Consider the following 10,752-nt stretch of genomic DNA (forward strand, 5'->3'; position numbering starts at 1 on the left):
TACAAAACCTCAAATGTTTTAAGTTATACTTAACAGTAATTGAGTATTTGTAAGTCTACAATTGCTGCCGGTATGTTGGGGTTTTGTATACAAAATTTGTAAGACGTTATGTCACACCCCTAATTTCCACGTGTCACCGGTGGGCACGGTGGGGAGTATAGTGACGTAGTTGGCATCAGCATAGACAAACAACACAATATAATAATGCACAGCGGAAGCAAAGATAGGTTCATTTAAACTTTAATAAAATGTAATATTAAATATCACTGATAGTTGAAACGGATCCACAGGCGGATCAAAATAAAATAAGATATTGTTCAACAGTTTTATTGTCGTCCAAGCTTGCGAGACTTATTGTGGACGCTCTAGAAGACAGCCAGCCTATTACGTGTAGTACCTGCACTTAACCTTTTGGGAAAATACGTCAGTTTACACTGGTAAATACAATTTAACTGACTCATTTTGAAAATGATTGAAAATTGATTTAAATGCACATGGCATAAAATATTTTTATAACTTGGGATAATTATGCAATATAATCTTGTAAGGGATTTACATGTTACTCCGCGTTCAGTAGCCCGATCCGTAGACCGGGTTAAAGATTAATAGACACACCACAATATAGAGTTATACACTGACGGGTGTACGCCTACACCCCGTGCTCAGGTCGTGGCCATCTCGTAAGATGATGCCAAGGATATCCGGGACATGGTCATTAACCCCCCAAAGGCTTCAAGCAATAAAACACCTTTAAAACAGGGTCATCTCAATAAATTTAACCACTATTCGATTAAAGAATTCAATGCCGGACCAAGCGGTATATTATATACCGTACCCCAAGCCCGTATAGGGAAAATAAGTTAAAAGTATTTACCTTTGTAAGTATGAATCACAATTAGCAAGTGAAGGTAGCTTTTACTGGGCCTCCTATTCTGGAACAAAGGTTTATAACAACCTATTAGATTCCTAACGGGTCTTTATTTAAGCCTAAGCCTAGACCGGTTAGTTTTAAGGACGAAACGGTTCAAGCGCACGATTAAGCGAAGACCGGATAGAACGTGATTTAGACCCGACAAGTTTGAATACTTGCATAATATGGGGATGCTAAATACATTCTGGATTTTGAGACAAAAATGATAATGTTTGACCCGTTTCGGTCAATTTATGCAAACTAGTTACATAAACCGAACCGAACGCTAAAAGAGCGTTACGGGTAACCATAAGAGTCATATGCAAGTTCCCTGAGATAATATGCTTTAAATATGTTATAATATCAGTAAGATAACTTCTATTTTGCCCCATACGGAAATAAACTCAATTTACGCCTCATAAGGGCATTTTGGTCATTCAAAAGATTATAAAAGAGTTAAATTGGAAATCTGATTTACAGGTCTGATTTATACAGTAAATATACTTGATTTGACATATTATAACAGTAGGGTATGACCCATATACAAAACTTATCATTTAAAATCGAACTATGCACCTTAGGGGTATTTTGGTAATTTCACAAGGGCTTAAACGGTCAAAACTGGAAAACTGAGTTTAAAAACTTATACTTACTGTTATTATATAAAAATATGCTAAATACATCAGTAGGTATAATCCTTATATGTTTAATATGGTTATAGTACATACTATGCGTTAAAAACGCTTAAAAAGGCGATTTAGAGCCGTTTCCGGGTTTTCAAAAGAAAGCTGCTACTTTTATATTTCCAGAATGCTCAAAATAATTTATTTAACAAATAAAATCAGTAGAAAAAGGTTTGGGGTCAAAAAGATTTATAAAACTCATTTTATGGCCAAAAAGGTCAAAACCGGAATTAACCGAATTAACTTAGAGACCTATGATACGATCAGCCAAAAATTAAATAAAAATCTTCAAAAATCCCAAAATATTATATAACATCAGTTGGTAAAAAGTTTGGTACCAAAAAGTGGGCTTAAATAGGTTATACGCTAATTACGCCATTTATTTAACATAAAGCTTTAGATTTACGATATCGGACATAACTCTAAATCTGGACCTCCAACTGATATCAAATTTTCGGTGCAAGTTTATAAATCAGTAATAAAGGTTTCTACTCTTTCACTTTTCCAAAAATCACGTTTTATATCAAAAAGGGCAAAATAGTCATATTTAAGCATAAACCGGTAACATGCAAATGAATCGGACAAGAGTTGAATCAAGTCTTAAAATCTCAGAGAGTTACACATAAATAAAAATGGTCCAAAATAAGCTCTAGGGCAGATCTCAAACATGCATGTACGGATCCGAATCGAGAGTCAAAGAAAAAGTCATTTTGTAAGACTTTCGGTTCCAATCCGTGTTTATACTAAAAATTGTCGAGTTGATCATGATAAAACATATTCTTATATTCATTACAAAGTTATTTTGATGATCAAACTGATTGCATGTCATCTACATTACTATTTATGCTAGATTTTGCAAAAACAAGTTCTGTTGACTTTTTAAGAACGACTTTGACTCGACAATAATCATGCTTAGAGTGGGAATCAGAAAATACCCTTTTGAGGGTTTGTTTCCCACATAAATACCAACTTGTAGGTACTTTCAATTTGAGAAATGACTGAGCCATTTTCGTTTAATCAAAAAGTCAAACTATAGTTACGACGGATTGACTTTCGGCTAATAATCTAAGCTAGAACGAATTAGAGAAGGTTATGAATGCTTACAAGAGTCCTAATGAAGCTTAGAGATCACTATGAAGCAGCCTTGTCGTCCAGAAAACTCCAGAATAGCTCTTGTGAATTTTTGTAAGTTCAAGTGTTCATATGTTTACTACCACAAGACCCAAATGTGAAGAATTGATCTGATTATAAGGTGTTTCAGGAGTTGTGAGAAGGTCACAGGTGTCCTATGTTGCATGTAAGTCTATTGGTGAGTTTTGGAGGTGAAACCAGCTGTAAACAACTCACAAAACTGACCCAAAAGCCATTATTCGCGAAAATCTGATGCTGGCACTAGGTCGCGGCCCGCTTAAGGCTGCCCAGGCGGGCCGCCTGGGGTCTGCTGATCCACAAAAGTTTGCTAAATGTTGCGGTTTGGTCCCTGGTCTTTAGATACGAGGTTTTGGCCATTTATCTTGGCCCTTAGACCCTCAAACTTGACTTTTAAGGACCTTGGGACATTTACCAACATGGTAAAGTCCTCGGTTAACTTTGCGCTCACCCGAAAAGTCATGAAATTCGACGTTGACGCTTTTAACCCCTCAAGTACGGTTTTGGCCATAACTTTCTCATACGATAACGAAACTTCATGAAATTTTTACCACATATTCTAGTGAGTATATTTTATCATTACAAAGCTTCGGGTCTGCCAAAAGATCACTCAGAGGTATAAATTCAACATGTTGACACTTTTAGCCCCTGTAGTTTGTAATTTCTCACTTTCGTGCATTTTCCGCTTCGTATGATCCATGATCTATCCGTTTAGGGTTATAAACACCATGTAGGGTTATTGTAGAGTCTATTTATCCATTGTTGACACTTTGGACCCTTATATTCCATAGTTTTCACTTTTTGACAACTTTAGTCCCTCTAAGGTATATTTTCACATATCCAAAGTCTATGACACGTGTCAATGCATTATTGGACGTAATTTTTCGAGGTGTTACATCCTCACCCCCTTAAAAGAAATCTCGACCTCGAGATTTACTGGAACAAATGAGGGTATTTTTCTTTCATTGTGGATTCTACTTCCCATGTGTATTCGGGACCTCTACGGGCATCCCATTTGACCTTAACAATAGGTATGTACTTTCTTCGGAGCTTCTTAACCTGTCGATCCTCAATCGACAATGGTTTTTCCACAAACTTCAAGCTTTCATCAATGTGTATATCTGTATGCGGTATGACCAGTGATTCGTCAGCGAAACACTTCTTCAGATTACAGATGTGGAACACATTATGTATGCTACTAAGCTCTTCAGGTAGGTTTAGCTTATAGGCAACTGATCCGACGCGTTCGACAATCTCGAAAGGTCCTATGTATCTCGGGCTTAGCTTGCCTTTCTTACCAAATCGCATTACCCCCTTCCAGGGCGATACTTTAAGCAACACTTTATCACCTACGTTGAAGTGAAAATCTTTGCGCTTTGGATCCGCATAACTTTTCTGCCTATCCCTGGCAGCTTTCAAACGATCGTGAATTTGGACAATCTTGTCCGTCGTCTCAAAAATAATCTCTGGTCCTGTTAGTTGGACATCTCCAACTTCCGCCCAACAAATAGGCGATCTACACTTTCTATCGTATAGGGCCTCAAAAGGCGCAGCTTTTATGCTGGAGTGGTAGCTATTGTTGTAAGAGAATTCAATTAGTGGTAGGTTCTTATCCCAACTACCACCCAAATCGATCGCACATGCACGAAGCATGTCTTCCAAAGTTTGAATAGTACGCTCACTCTGACCATCAGTCTGAGGATGATAAGCCGTACTAAAATTCAAACGAGTGCCCAAAGATTGTTGGAAACTCTTCCAAAAATGTGACGTATATCTAGTATCTCTATCAGAGATAATAGATACAGGTATACCATGCAGCGCTACAATCTTATCAACGTATAATTGAGCTAACATATCGGAGCTATAAGTCTCCTTGATGGGTAGAAAATGAGCTGACTTCGTCAGTCTATCTACTATGACCCATATAGTATCATTCCCCTTTCTCGTCTTTGGCAACTTGGTGATGAAATCCATTGTCACCATTTCCCATTTCCACGTGGGAATTTCAGGTTGTTGAAGCAAACCTGACGGCTTCTGATGCTCAGCTTTGACTTGAGCACAAGTCAAACATTTAGCTACATGCTCTGCTACGGACTTTTTCAAACCAATCCACCAGTAATTTGCCTTTAGATCCTGGTACATCTTATCAGCTCCAGGATGAACGGAATATTTAGAGCTGTGGGCTTCCTGGAGGATAACATCCCGAAGTCCTCCATAAACTGGAACCCATATTCGCCCATTCAGTCTTAGCATTCCATCCTTGTCATAGGATAACTGTTCCTCAGTTACTCCTAGCTTTTCTTCAGGATAATTAGCTTCCAACACAGCTTCCTTCTGTGCAGCTAACACCCTTTCATTCAAATTATTCCTTATTTCTATGCGCTTGGCGTGTATTCTTATCGGCTTCACTCTTTCTTTTCTGCTTAAGGCGTCAGCAACTACATTTGCCTTGCCTGGATGGTATCTTATCTCACAGTCGTAATCATTTAAAGTTTCCATCCATCATCTTTGTCGCATGTTCAAGTCCTTCTGATTGAACAAATGTTGAAGGCTCTTGTGATCCGAATAGATTACACACTTGGTCCCGTACAAGTAGTGTCTCCACAGTTTTAATGCAAATACAACGGCACCCAGTTCTAAGTCGTGGGTGGTGTAGTTCTTTTCGTGCACCTTTAGCTGTCGTGAAGCGTAGGCAATGACCTTGCCTCTCTGCATGAGTACACAGCCCATGCCAGTGTGTGACGCATCGCAATACACCACAAATTCTTCCATACCATCGGGCAATGTTAACACTGGTGCATTGCTCAACTTCTTCTTCAAAACGTCAAAGGATTCCTGCTGCTTAGGGCCCCAATCAAACTTGATCTTCTTACGTGTCAACGAAGTTAGGGGCGCAGCAATCCTTGAGAAATTTTCGACGAATCTCCTATAGTATCCTGCTAATCCTAGAAAACTGCGAATCTCGGTAGGCGTCTTTGGCTTTTGCCAATTCATAACTGCTTCTACCTTAGCGGGATCTACTTGGATACCACGCTCACTTACCACATGTCCAAGGAACTGGACTTCTCGAAGCCAAAATTCGCACTTTGAAAATTTGGCATAGAGCTTCTCATGATGTAGAAGTTTGAGAATACAACGAAGGTGTTTCTCATGGTCAGGCTGGTTCTTCGAGTAAATAAGGATGTCGTCAATAAAGACGATGACGAATTTATCCAGATAAGGCTTGCAAACGCGATTCATGAGATCCATGAATGCGGCTGGTGCGTTAGTGAGCCCAAAAGGCATCACTAGGAACTCGTAATGTCCATAACGAGTCCTAAACGCTGTCTTGTGAACATCTTCATCCTTGACCTTCAACTGGTGATAGCCTGACCTTAAGTCGATCTTTGAAAAGTAGCTTGCTCCTTGCAATTGATCGAACAGATCGTCGATCCTAGGCAAAGGATACCTATTCTTGATAGTGACTTTGTTAAGCTCACGGTAATCGATGCACAGACGTATCGATCCATCCTTCTTCTTGACAAACAAAATCGGCGCTCCCCAAGGAGACGAGCTAGGTCTAATAAAACCTTTAGCTAACAGATCATCTAACTGCATCCTTAACTCCTTCATCTCCGTTGGTGCCAACCTATATGGTGCTCTCGCTACTGGCGCCGCACCCGGAATGATGTCAATTCGAAACTCTACTTGCCTATCCGGCGGTAAGCCAGGTAGTTCTTCCGGAAACACTTCAGGGTATTCCGAAATGACAGGTATATCCTCAATCCTTGGCTTTGGCTCATCAACAGTAACCTGTGCCATGTAAATGACACAACCCTTCTGCAGACATCTGGATGCCTTGAGCATGGACACTTGCTCAGGCAACCCATGCTGGGTATCTCCTTGGATAGTGAGTGGCTCACCGGACGGAGTTTTAACTACCACTTGCTTTCTGTTGCACACAATCTGGGCTTGGTTGTGTGACAACCAATCCATACCTATCACTACATCAAAACCGGCTAGCTTAAAGGGAAGTAAGGATAATGGAAAAGAGTGATTCCTAATGGATATAACACATCCATCTAAAACGGTTGAGGCGGTTTCTATGGTTCCATCAGCTAATTCCACCTCATACTTCACACTTAAGGCTTTAACAGGTAGGTTTAACAACTTACAGAACTTATCATCTACAAATGACTTATCAGCTCCTGAATCAAACAGTACTCTAGCAAAAACATCATTTACAAGAAAAGTACCTGTAATAACGTTGTCATCTTGAACTGCTTCCTTAGCGTCCATCTTGAAGACTCTTGCATTGGTCTTCTTTCCATCATCGGTTTTCTTAGCGTTCTTTGGGCAATTCGTCTTAATGTGCCCTTTCTCGTTGCAACCGTAACATGTTGCATCCTTCAGACCTTTACACTTCAAAGTCGTATGATCCGTAGATTTGCATATTCCACAGGTTCTCGTGAGGGACTGCGATTTCGACTCTAAGCGACACTTCCTAAAATGGTTTTTCTTACAGGTTTTGCATTTGGGCTTGTCCCCTGATTGTTGCCAATCTCTCTTAAATCCCGACCCTTTCCTGTGGTCGTTATTCCCTCGGTGTCTCTTCTCCGATCTCCGTGAGGTATCGTCCTCACGCTTTCTTTTGTTCTCTTCCGAGTTTTTAAGAGCTCTCAACCTGACTACGTCCTGGGTGAGAGAGAGAGATAGATCAGTCACTGTCTGAACGTTGTAGGCCTCGATGCCTTAACACTTGCCTTAATCTCAGGTGCCAAACCCCCAATAAAACGGGCAATCCTTTTCGGTTCTGGGTTACCAGGTATGGAACCATTCGAGATAGAGTATTGAAAGTGGTGAGGTATGCCTGGCAGTCTAGATTCTTCATCACCAAGGATACGAAGTCTGACTCGATCCTTTCAACTTCATGTTGTGGGCAAAAATTTTCTTTAATAAGGGCTACGAACTGATCCCATGACATACTGTAAAGTGTGGCCTTTCCGGCAGCTTGTAAGAGGGATTTCCACCACGCCAGTGCGTCCCCTTTGAATGACTGGGATACGTACTTCACTACATCCCGATCAGCACACCCGCTGATATCTACAACTGTATCCATTTCGTCTAACCAGGTCATGCAGTCGACCGCTCCCTTCTCCCCAGTAAAATCTCTGGGTTTACATGAGACGAAGTATTTATACGTACAGGACTTACTGTGCGATTCATGTTTCTGCTTGATCTCCTTTTTCGGGATACTGCTGTGGTTAGAGGAGTGATTATCCTCATCATTCTTCTTTAGCTCATCTTTCTTAGATGCGTCCTTCTTAGAAAGTGGTTTGGTGTGAGCCTCAGAATGATCCTTGGTTTTGGAATGTGGCGCGGACCGGGCCCTACTTCGGGTCCTACTTGGTTCACTATATTGCCTTTCAATTGCTTTGGCAACAACATTTTCTACTAATGCTTGTAGCTCCGCACCAGTTATATGTATTCTAGTGTTATCGGGTCCTTCCTCGGAGTGACTGTTTACTTCTTCAGACTTAGCCATGTGGTTTTAGGTGCTACATAAAAGTAAGGACAAGGTCTATTTAGAAACCTAACAGTATTATCGTTCTTGACGATTTATTAACCATGGTAATAAGAGCCATATTAGTTAATTTAATTAATTTCATTCAGGACTTTTTATTAGCAACTTTACCCTGGAATGAAATATATATATTGGCACAATAGGCCTAGTCACTTGGACAACTTCTAAATTTTGAATTCAGATTTTTATAGGATTAGGATTGTATAATTAAAACAAATAAATCCTTTGCTTGGCAGGGAGTTTATAAACCACGGCTGCCCTTTTTGTTTTATATGACATTAGTCATAACCCGTAGGCATCAAATCACAATCAAATATATATAGAATACAATTTTTTGGATAATTTATTAAAAAGAGTGACATGTGTGATTTTGCGGATCACGCTTGCCAAGAATGTTAACATGTTTACAGATGTTAACAGAGATTTGAATCTTTTTAACAGGTTCTACCATATTGGCCAGGTCTTTAATATGACATTCAAGCTAGATTTTACCTTTTTAAGATTCTTATTATTTAAATGGTAAATTAAAATAATAATTACTATTTTTAATTTATTCGTATATTATATTTATGCATATAATTTAAAAATGAAAACTTAAATTAACCATTTCAAATAGAATTAACTAACAAAAGTTTGCCCTAAACGGGACTTTTACTCAAATAACATACCCACGCAGGGGCTAAATGATGCGTGTGTAGTGTAATATCATTTAGATGTATATTTAAGCCCCTTTTTACACTTTTAGCCAAGTTTTAAATTTATAAAACACGATATTTACTAACACTAAACACACATATGGGCAAGTGCACCCATCGTGGACGTAGTATAGTGTTGGTAAGATACCGAGGTCGTCCAAGGACACAAGAGCTTTTAGTACCGGTTTATCCTCAACGTCTAATCAAATCAAAAAGTGAGAAAAATATTTTAAACTAAGAAAAATAAAAACTAACTAAATGCTGAAAAATAAAATAAAATAAAAACAGATAGACAAGATGAATCACTTGGATCCGACACGTGTATTAGTATAACCTTTGATTATTTTCGCACTTTTGCACTTATTTAAGAGATTATCTTAGTTATTGTAGTAGGCCCCTCTTTTGAAGGCGACGTTACCCTCAACCCAGTAGTTTGAGTCAGCAAGGATACAATCCTAAAGGGTCGGATTATTGAAAGATAATGAATTAAGTTATTAATGCAAATTGTGGTAGGCCCCGCTTTTGGCGGTGACGTTACCCTCGGCTAAGTAGTCTGAGTCAGCAGGGATACAGTCCTAAATAGCCGGGTTATAGTATTAATAGTAGTTAACTTATGAGGGGGTCAAAGAGTTTGGATCCCCGCCATCCAATACCTATGGGCATTGAAGGAGATCCTACTAAATTTGACCCAGGTCCCAAGCAGGACCTCTAAACGCTGAACAAGGGTAAGACCCTTACCAAACCGTTCCCTTAACCCCCGACCAGGTAGCCAACATACCTCCATATAGACCGTGGAGATATGAATGGTGAAAATCTTTTATTTTATATAGACAGTAAAATAACGCCAAGACACCACGGACAAATGATAAGGAAAGATAACCTTCAACATAAGTAACTAGTTATTAAAGTCATTAATACAAAACCAAATAAAAAGTGCAAAAGATTAAAAATAAAAAGTATTATACTAAACACTTGTCTTCACCAAGTGATGTAAGAGACTTAGGCAAACATGGCCTTGATTGTCAAGAACTCTTACGATCAATCTTGGATCCCGAGACGGCTCACACACTCTACGATGGACAATGGATGATGGTGGTGGATGATGGTGTTATGGTGGTGGTGGGTGGTGGATGAGGTGTGAGAGAGGTGGTGTGCCAAGGGATGAAAGAGAATGAAACCAAGCTCCTCTATTTATAGGCTGAACAGAAGGCTGGGCACGGCCCCGTGTCCGCTGGACACGCCCCCGTGCCCGTCTGACATTCTCTCTCTTCATTAATTGTAATTCGCAATTACAATTAATGCGCCTGCTGTACTTTCACCACGCCCCCGTGCTCGCTGGACACGGCCCCGTGGTGGGCAATGGAAGCTTCTACTGGTTTGTCTTTTCTGCTGTTTCCTGGGCACGCCCCCGTGTTCGCTGGACATGGGGCGTGTTCAGACTTTGTTTTCTCTTCTTTGCCTTGGGAGGTGCCGTTGAGGGTCCGGGCAGTCTACTTTTGTTCCTTTTCTTGTATTTGTGCTAGAATTAGTTGTCTTTTTGCTTCTTTTGTGATTTTGAGCTCATTTCATCCTGAAAATACAAAAGGAAGACAAAAACACTCTTTTTCCAACATTAGTACTTAAAAAGGGTTAGTTTTATGCCTTAATTGATGTGATTTATATGTTGCATTTTACACACATCACTAAACTAACAAACAAACCCATGCAGGGGTCAAACAGAAACAACATACCCACGCAGGGGTAGAACAGAAA

This window comes from Helianthus annuus, chromosome 8 (assembly GCF_002127325.2).
Source record: "Helianthus annuus cultivar XRQ/B chromosome 8, HanXRQr2.0-SUNRISE, whole genome shotgun sequence".
Classification (NCBI taxonomy): domain Eukaryota; kingdom Viridiplantae; phylum Streptophyta; class Magnoliopsida; order Asterales; family Asteraceae; genus Helianthus; species Helianthus annuus.